General features: G+C 51.4%; 1 protein-coding gene and 1 long non-coding RNA gene across 5 annotated transcripts in view; one reads left to right on the top strand and one right to left on the bottom strand.

Moving 5' to 3' along the window:
- Positions 1-4,179: 4,179 nt before the first annotated feature.
- Positions 4,180-5,985, bottom strand: LOC138843956 (uncharacterized). The gene is made up of 3 exons (XR_011379201.1): positions 5,827-5,985; positions 5,212-5,415; positions 4,180-4,785 (listed from the first exon to the last, which is right to left on the bottom strand). It is a non-coding gene; the product is annotated as an uncharacterized lncRNA (long non-coding RNA).
- A 101-nt stretch (positions 5,986-6,086) lies between these two features.
- The window catches only part of EPB41L3 (erythrocyte membrane protein band 4.1 like 3), a 263,630-nt gene continuing 260,136 nt past the window's right edge, over positions 6,087-9,580 (top strand). For 2 of the 4 annotated variants that reach the window (XM_070049938.1, XM_070049935.1), the window contains exon 1: positions 6,087-6,376. The gene's annotated coding sequence lies outside the window, so the exon portion shown is untranslated. The remainder of the gene's footprint in view (positions 6,377-9,580) is intronic. The other 2 variants (XM_070049950.1, XM_070049956.1) reach the window with 2 other exon arrangements.

The following is a 9,580-nucleotide window of genomic DNA, read 5'->3' as shown; positions in this document are numbered from 1 at the left end:
ATTCCATGTAGCAGGCAGAGTCTGAAAGCCAGTGCAGGTCTGAAAGGGAGTGCATAAGATGGAGAGCAGCAGGAGACAAGATGAAGGAAGCATTGTGGCAGAAGAGGCGGATCTGTTAGGACTGAGGCTTTTTAACTGGAAGCAGTAAAGCCACTGAGCAAGGGAGAGAAATGACATGGCATATTTTGAAAGTATTATTGAGGCTGCTGAGGTGACAATAGTCTTCAGGACAGCAAGGAGGGTCTGGTGCAGGGGATGGTCAGGAGGTTATTATAACAGTAACACAGGAGGTGCTGCTGATGTGAGCCTGGGCAGTCAGACTGGGGAGCTTGTGGGAAACGGTTGAATTCTTGGCTTGTTTGAAGGTAGAGCAATCAGAATTCACTACAGATTTGGTATTAGATGTGAGATAAAGACTGTTATCAAGGATGACTTCAGGATTTTGACTTGCACAACTTCACAGATAGAAAAGTCACTTTATATGGTTGGGAGATGGGAAGCAGCAGCAGGGCCAAGAACAAGGCAACCTATTGAAAAGGCTTTTGGGGAGCCAGAGGCCCAGGAAGTGGGGGGTGGGGTGGGCAAGGAGGCAGCAGCCAGGGCAAGAGTAAGGATGTATACAACATGATCGGAAGATTGTCACATAAGGCCAGATGGAGCCAGTAAGTCACTATGCTGAGGACAATGGGATTCAGGCTTCTCTCTGTCAGAGAATAGATTTGCACATATAAAAAGGGGAATGCAGGGAAGGATCCTGATGTATTATTGGCTTAGAATTGGGGGAATTGGTGCGAATTCATGATATAGATATAGGCAGAGAGATGTAGATACATATTTATAAATGGATATTTAATTATACAGATACGTAACTACAAACACACATAGGAAAAAATATAAATGTGTTTGTGTGTGAACCTGTATCGTTTGTTTCCTAGCTCTGTCCACTGAGAGGGCCTAGAGGTTATGACAGCCCAGTGGCATTAAGCACAAAAGTGCCCAGATCTCCTTCCTAAACACCATCCACCACAAAAAGAACCACAGCTCTTTGGAGAGTGGGTTGACTCCAGGATAGAGGCAGGGAAAGCTCACACTGAGCAGATGACACATCCCAAAGTGTCAGAAAGAAAAAGTGTAATCACGGAATAATGGGGCTATGTCAGAAGGACCTCAGAGCCAGTTGGAAAGATACCCACTGGCAAGATCTGAGAAAACGTGGGCATCAAAATAAATGAGAGTAACAGAATACAACTCATTAGGTGGAATAGGAACTCATGAGCTTATACTGAAATAAGCAAATAAATTTGGGAGCTAGGAGAATGCCAACAAATAAATGCAAAAGAAATGACTTCCATGGGCAGTTGCCATTCAGCAACTATCACCTAGGTGGATGAGTCAGGCAGAGTCATCAATGCCCAGTAAGACTGGCTGAGTGAAGGCTAAATGAGAGAGAGAATATTGGTGACCCTCAGAGTGTACCAGGCAAACTTTTACAGATACAGAGGGGAAGTGTTGACTTTACAATGAAAACATCCCAGCATCCACCAATGTTAGCATCACAATGGAGGCCCTGATAAACATCCTATGCCTCCTAGTGCAGTGCAACTGTCAAGAACATAGTGTCATGTCTTTGATATCCCTGACAAGAATACATGACCTGGATGAGATGTGAAGCAACATCAGATGGACCCAAGTCTCAGGACAGCCTACTAGATGAAAATCATGTGCTTTTTAAAGCCATTGAGGTTCTGAAAGATGGGGAAAGACTAAAAAATGGCAACAGGTTAAAAGATAATAAAGACACATGACAATTAATTGAAATTTTGATCCTGTATTGGGTTCTGAACCAAAAAGGAAAAGAAATTTTTAGGAAAAGTTGGTGAAATTTGAATGGATTCTAAGGACTTGGTGATGGGATTATCTCAGAGTTGCATTGTTGCTTATGGAAGAGAATCTTGGCTTGGTGGAAATGGATAAAGTAGAGTACCTAACAGGATGGAGCCTTATGTTTGCACTTGCTGTACACTTCGGAAAAAGAATATTGACTGCGATTATCTACTTATCTCTATATATAGAGATATGCAATGTAAAATAAACACAGTTGGAATAGCTAGGAGAGAAGGATATGGGATTTCTTTTGTACCAGTTTCCTCTATTTTTGTATGTTTGAAATAAGTCACTTAAAAAGGGACTTCATTGGTCATTTAGTCTAATCTATCCTTATTTATTTATTTATTTATTTGAGAGGCAGAGTTACAGACAGCAAGAGGAAAAGACAGAGAGATAGGTCTTCCATCTGTTGGTTCACTCACCAAACGGCCACAATGGCTGGAGCTGAGCTGATCTGAATCCATGAGCCAGGTGACTCTCTGGGGTCTCCCATGTGAGTACAGGGGCCTGAGCACTTGGGCCATCCTCTCTGCTTTCCCAGGCCATAAGCAAAGAGCCGGATCAGAAGAGAGTCAGCCGGGACATGAGCGGGTGCTGGTATGGGATTCAGGCGCCACAGGCAGAGGCTTAGCCTCCTACGCCACAGCGCTGGCCCCTAATTCTATCCTTTTACACAAAAGGAAACACTGAAGGATTAAACAAGAACCCCAATGTCGGGAACAAACAGTAACATGTGAAAAAGATATAAGTTTTAGTTAACAGACACTCAATGAATATGAAGAGTGTAACTGCCCTTTCAAATGGGTACAAAAGCACAGGCCTGGATGCAGTAGTTTCTAGAACAACAGTGTTTTGCTGGGAAGACTGGTTGTGAGCATTGTACTCATATTTTAAGGAGGTCAGAGGCAATCTGAAGGGTAAGAGGCGGCAAAAGATTGTGAAGGCAAGTCATAGAGGGAGGGGCCAAAGGGACAAGCCATGTTTAGCCTCAACAGAAGAAGACACACCAAATATTTCCTATGCACCTTAAACAATTTGGAAGGCTTTCTTGTGAAATGACATTTACACATTTGGATGACTGCCATAGAAAGAAACAGAACCAAGCAGTTAAAAAAAAAAAAGTGTGCTGAGACATATTTCATTCTCCATGTTGGGCGTCTCATCACAGGGACTGCATTGACCATCGAGCAGTTGATAGAATAGTCTATGGCTGTATACCAGGTGAAAGGCATGTGTTTTTTAAAGCCACAGAGCTTGGGACCAGCATTATGGTGTAACGGGTAAAGCAGCCATCTGGGATGCCAGCATCCCAAATGAATGCTAGGGTTACTCCACTTCCGATCCAGCTCCCTGCTAATGCACCTGGAAAAATCAGTGGAAGATGGCCCAAGTGTTTGGCTCCCTGATACCCACATAGGAGAAACAGGTGAAGCTCTTGCCTCCTGGCTTTGGACTGGCCCAGTCCTGGCTGTTGTGACCATCTAAGGAGTAAACTAGTGGATGGAAGAGCTCTCTGTCCCTGTCCCTCTCTGTAACTCTGACTTTCAAATAAATAAATACTCTTTAAAAAAAAAGTCACCAAGATCCTGAAAAATGAGGAAGACTGAAAAATGGTAGCAAAGTAAAAGATACTAAAGGTACATGTCAATTAAATGTGATGTGTGGTCCTAAATGAGATTCTGACCCAGAAAGGAAAAAAATGCAGCAAATATTAGGAGTTATTGGTGATCTTTAAGCCCATTTTCAACATTGTTTATAATAACAGCTACTATTTATTGCATGCTTACTAAATGCGGAGCACCACAGATGTAGGCAGCTAATTCTTACTCCAGCCGTAGTAGCTAGGTACCTTATCCTTCTTTCACAAACAAAGAAAATGAACCTTAATGTGTCAATATGTACCTCCAGACAATTACACACTGAGGTTTTGGAGCCTGGAGCCGGTCCTATATCTGCTGGCTCAGAAGCCATGTAAGATCTGTTTCTATATTGTTTTTATTTTTTCTATTTTTGTTTATTTGAATTGGAAGGGGGTGGAGAGTGAGAGCTCTCCCATCCATAGGTTCACTCTTCCCATGCATCAAGTTCAGGGCAAAGCCAGGAGCCAGGCATTCAATCCAGGTCTCCCAGGTGGAATCCAATTACCTGGGCCATCACCCTTGCCTCCCCAGGTGTTCAGAAGCTAGAAGCTGGAGTCAGGAGCTGAAGCTGGGAATCAAATCCAGGCACTCCCAGGTGGGACATGGGCATTTAACTGCTAGGCTAAATGATCACCACTGCTTCTAGATTCCAGGAATAGCTTATCGTTTTTTGTTAGAACTTCGAGCTCTACATAGGGCTCCAGTGTCCACTGATTTCTTCCACTGCCAACAAACTCCAGTTTTCTCTTCCAATTCATTTTCATTCCTCTCCTCTTTGCTACCACATGCTTTCTTGTTCACCTGGGTCATTCAGCTCCTTCTCCAATACTTAGGAAAATAGTTTTCCCAAGGAAGACTTTCCATCACTTCAGTGCTGGCAACAGTGCCCCCAGAAAGAAACACATCTTGGTCCAGTTGCTGTGTGTGCCTTACCCGGCTGTCAGCCCCTCAGGTGCATATCCGATTTAATGATCACTACTGCCTTAGCCCCAGGCCACTCCCAGTTTTATCAGGTATTCTGGTTATTGAGTCAACTTGGTTTTAAACTTGAGCAAGACACACCTTCATTCTACTCATTGTTTCACCCAATTCAGGCCAAAGTGCAGTTCCCTAAGCAAGCACTTAACTTGGAGTACCGAAATCTCACAAGAAGGAATGTGTTGCCCCAGGCCTGCGTTACCCAAGTCTTCTGGAGTTTGAAGAAGCTGGAGGCCTACCTTGCCTCTTTGGAGAGCAATGCAGGTACATAAGCACTTGGCTGTAGGGGGAAAGAAAAGTTTGCTATTAATTTCCAAAGTGGACCCAAGATGATAAAGTCTCAAGAAATAAAATCTTTGCCTTACAATGCAAGGCAACAGTGCTATAAGTCAGCACTGTGAATTAGTCAGCAACAGTGGGCAGGGGGTGGCTTTGCCACTGGACTCAGCCAGCCGTCCCCAGATGCCCTTGTGAAGAGCCACCTCCTCTGACTGACTTTAGTAAAGCCTCTTCCCTCCGCCTCACCCCCCAGAGGAGTCCACAAAACACAGCCAGACGCCGGTTTGCATATGCACACTCCAGTCTCACTCAGCTGTGCCACTCCTGCACTCTCAAAACAGACATTTCCCTAATGAGCTATAAAATGTGCTATTTGGGCAGTTAATTTTGAAATGTTATTAAACTAATAGGGCACTTGGCCACTCACCTCTTTCGCACAGATACACCCAAGAGTCAGACTTTTCTGGCTGATTGGACGCCTTTCCGGATGTCTGCTTGGCATATTTTATAGCTTCTCTCCTCCAGAAGGCTTCACAGAGCAGTTTTCCAAAAAAGCACGGCTTCGGGAGCTACAGAGAGGCAGGGTGGAGGGAAGCCGGCTCCGGCATGCCCCGGGGGGCCGAGGGCAGAGCTGGAAGGGGAAAAGGAACACAACATTCCCGCTGTTTATTCCAAAGGCCCAGAAGTTGCACCAAGCGCAGGTCTCCCTCCTATGGGCACCCGCATGAGTTTTCGTGGCCCGGACTCTGAAGAATCCAGCAGGCACATGGCTGAAGGAAGCGCCAGGCCTTCAGGTCTGGAAACTGTGTGGGCACAGTCGGGGTGGCTTAGCTCGGGGCTGGAGCTCGAGGCTGCTCCACTGCTGCAGGTGCGAGAAGACCGCGCACTCCACGCTGCGCTGCACAGCAGTGCTCCATGTTGGGTGAAGCTTACACCAAACAACCCCCGAGCCACTTGCCAGCGCCAGCCCCAGACTCGGCGGCGGCGGCGCGAACTCTTCAGAGATGCCAAACCTTGAATACCAGCTAGAGAAAGCATTTACTGGGTCTCTGTAAGGCACGCGCAGGGGGCGTTTCTCATGACCCCTCTGTTTCCTCCGGGTCCTACGCACACAGAAGCGTGTGTCAGATTCTTGTCTGTCTACAAGTCCGGGGAGGCCCTGCAAGGAGACCCGCACTTCGCCAGCGCGCGGCTCAGAGGCTGGCGTAGGGCGGGGCCAAGCGCGGTCACCGCCCCCGGGCGCGGAGCTCAGCCAATGAGCGCACGCGGAGGGCGGGCCGGCGCGGGCTGAGCGGCGCGGGCTGTCACAGGCGCCCGACGCGCGCTGCAGGTGGCAACTTGGAGGTGCCACCGCCGCCGCTGCGGGAGGAGCCCGGGTCTGGCGGCCCCTTCCAGCCTCCGGGAGCCCTTTCCCGCCGCCGAGCCTGGGACCCGACCCGGGAGTACCGGAAGGAAAGCGCCACTGCGCAGGGACCTGTGAGCAGCTCTACCTCTCTCCGTCCTTGCGCTACTTTTTTCACCGAGCAAGGTTGTGCCTGGGGGCTGGGAACAGGATCCACGAGGAGCCCGACTGGAAGCCTCCAGCGACCCAGGTGAACGCCTTTCCTTCCCCAGTGCCCTGTCCTTCCGGGCAGACAGGCGCAGGCCGGGAGCCCCGGCTCGCCCCGTGGGCAGGGGCTGGGGCGCGGGCGCCTGCCCTTGGCTCGAGGTCGATGGGAGACAGCTAAGAAGGGGCGAGGCTGGCCCGCTGTGGGGGCTGCATGCCTGGGTCCTCCTGCAATTGGCAGGGACTCCCGGGTGGGCGCCCCACGGCTAGGGACTGGCAGAGAGGCGCTTTGAGGCGCCAGAGGGCTTGTGCGAAGTCTTCAGATGGCCGGGATCGCTCCGCTGGGCGCCGCGCAGGAGCCGCAGCGGAGCCGGGCGCGGCGCCTCTGCGAACCCCAGAGCCAGCGCGCCCAGCTGGGCGAGCGCACGAATCTCCCGTCCCTGCGAGCTAGAGGCGCTGGAGGACGTCATCCTTCTCCGCTCCGGCAACGCCTCCTCCGCCTCTCTCGCCTCCACCCCTCGGCGCCCGCCGCTTAGCCTATTCGGAGGTTCCTTGGTTTTCCCAATGCGCGCGCGGTGGCTGCTGCTGTCGCTCTCCTCCCCGCCCTCGTCGGAGTTGGAGCGCCCTGGGGTCCGGCTCCCCGGGCCCGGCCCCCTAGTTGTGCGCTGGCGTTGAGTGCGGCTGGCCAGTTCTCTACGCCGAGGGCGGGAGGTGAGCGCGGGCTCGCTCTCCAGTGCTCCGGTCTCGCTCCCCGCCCCGCACCCATCAGCTCGGACCATTTGCCCACAGAGAGGGGAATTTTAGAAGCCAGACCTCGTTCGCCCTAGGGGGATGGGAAAGCGTCCTAGGGAAGGTGCGAGCCTTGGAGAGGAAGCCAGAACCTCCGCCTCCACCTCTGTTCCAGCCTCTGCCTCGAAGTGGACAGTGGCTCTGACCTCCGCTTTGCAGCTCGCGGCGTGGGGGGCGCTGGCGACGGAGTGTGTGTCTGGTGTGTGTGTGTGTGTGTGTGTGCGCGCGCGCAATCCTTTGGGAGGCAGAGGCGCAGGAGCCCGCGCCCCGTGCCCCGCGGAGCCTCAAGGCCCCGCACCCCTGGCAGCCGGCGGCGCGCGGCTGCACCTCAGCAACTCTGCGCGACTGGCTTCTCTCCTCCAGCTCCAGCGCCTCGTTCCCTTCACGGAGGCGCGTCCCAAGCTGAAAATCGTCAGGCTAGGGGTGCGGGTGGGAGATCCAGGCATTCTCTAGGCGAATGAGGCTATTTTTCAAAATCCAGGGGAGCGCCCCTCACCAGGCATCCCATCTTCCCGCGGCTGGGCTGTAAGGTCCTTGGCTGGAGGCTGGCGGAGGCGAGCCCGCGCTCCGGAGAGGGCGTCCGTCAGCCGGGAAGTTGGGGGCTGCGGAGCCTCTAAACTCCCTGTGGCGCGTCCTGCGCGGAAGCGGGAGCTGCGGGCCGTCAGGGTGGCTCGGGGCTCTGGGCGCCGGAGCCGGGGGTGGCCGCCGAGCTGCGGGAGGGCGCGCTCAAGGCTCAGAGAGCCGGGGGGCTGCGGCCGGGGCGGGAGGGCGTGCCGGGGGCTGCGGCGTGCTCCGGGGCACCTGAGTTGCGCTGGAAGTTGAGATTCGGGCCGGCATGGCGGGGACCGCCCTCTCGCCGCGGCTGCGGCTGCAGAAGCAGCAGTCGCGGAGCGCGTTCGGCCGCCGCCTCGGCCCGCCCGCCGCGGCTTTCGTTTTTCCTTCTGCAGAAGTGGAGCCGCCGCCTGGGCTGGCGCTGGCCGGTTCCCTGAGCCAGGAAAGCCTGAGGCGCTGGCGGCAAAATCCTCCAAAAGACGCGGAAAAGAACAAACGCTGGCATCCAGCGGGTAGCGCAGGGGTGAGCAGGATCCTTGGGGCAAGGTGGGGCTCACCCAACCCATCCAAGAGGGCCTGCCCCGGCCTGTGGCGCTGTCCCGCGGGGACCTGCTGTTAGGATAGACTCCCTCCTCCCTCCCTCCTTCCGGCTGCCTACTCTCGGGTAATTCCCGCTGAAGTGCACTGGATTAAAGCTGGGCCGAAATCCACGAAATGAACGAAAGTAGAAACGACTGTAAATCCCAGATCTAATTGCGGTTTAAATCTAAATTCCATTTGATTGGAAACAGACTCTAATCTGGTAGAGCAGGAGCTGCGTGGGGACCCCTAGATAGCATTTCTCATGATGGTTACTGAAGATTTGCCCAAACCAGGCTGCAACTAGGCTGCCTACGGAGGGGGGGAGGGGAGGGATCGGGGTGGGGGAGAAGCGAGGAGGCTTGCCAGTGCACCTGCCTTTACCTGCAATTCACAACAGAGAAAGATTCAAGTTCAGATTGTTTCTGAAATGACCTTGGGGCCTCCGTGTTCACCTTCCCTTACTGGCTGTAGGCATTCCTCAGTTAGATCCATTACAGTTCCCACTTAGGTGGCACCAGGGTTTAAAGATCCTCTCTTATAACTTTAGTTTCCAAAGTCGACTTTCAAATTGAGTTCTTAGAACCTGTAGTAACCTTAGGAAAACATTCCCGGTACTGAGAAGCAGGGTTGCAAAATCAAAATTATATACCCAGCCCTTGGCCTCTCAATCCCAATAATGGAGATTCCTTCCTCCATTGAATGTGGGTTGTAGAGGGCAGGAGTCTGTCAACCTTTTATCCCACAAGTCTGGCACATGGTAGGTGTACTGGTGATAATTAAAAAAAAAGGCCTGAAAATTTATTCAATAATTTATAGGATCAGTCTCTATTAAATTTAAAATATTAAACTAATTACAGTAGACATTCTGAGAAATAGTATGCATTGTTTAATAACATGTATTAACATGTATTTTTAAATGCATTAGGATTACTGAAATCACTTTACAATAAGAAGGCATTTGAAGTATTAGGGAATGTAGAAATAATAGCACAATGGAGTTTCATGGTTAATGTTCCCCTATAAATAGCCTTTGGTTGAATATCTCCAGAAATGGGAATCTCATTATTTTCAGAAATCTTTTTTAATGATGTATTTGTTTATTTTTATTTATGAGAGAGGGAGAGATAGGAGAGAGAGATCTTCCATCTGCAGGTTCATTCCCCCAAATGCCCACAACAGCCAGGGGTAGCCAGGCTGACACCAGGAGCCTGGAACTCAAGCTGAGTCTCCTGTATGGCACCCAAGTAGTTGAGCCATTACCTGCTGCCTCCCAGGGTGCACATTAGCAGGAAGCTGGAATTGAGAGCAGAGCCTGGACTCGAACCGT

The sequence above is a fragment of the Oryctolagus cuniculus genome, chromosome 10 (genome assembly GCF_964237555.1).
Source record: "Oryctolagus cuniculus chromosome 10, mOryCun1.1, whole genome shotgun sequence".
Lineage (NCBI taxonomy): Eukaryota > Metazoa > Chordata > Mammalia > Lagomorpha > Leporidae > Oryctolagus > Oryctolagus cuniculus.
The sequence above is the reverse complement of the archived record's forward strand: the minus strand, read 5'-3'. Positions and strand labels throughout refer to the sequence as shown.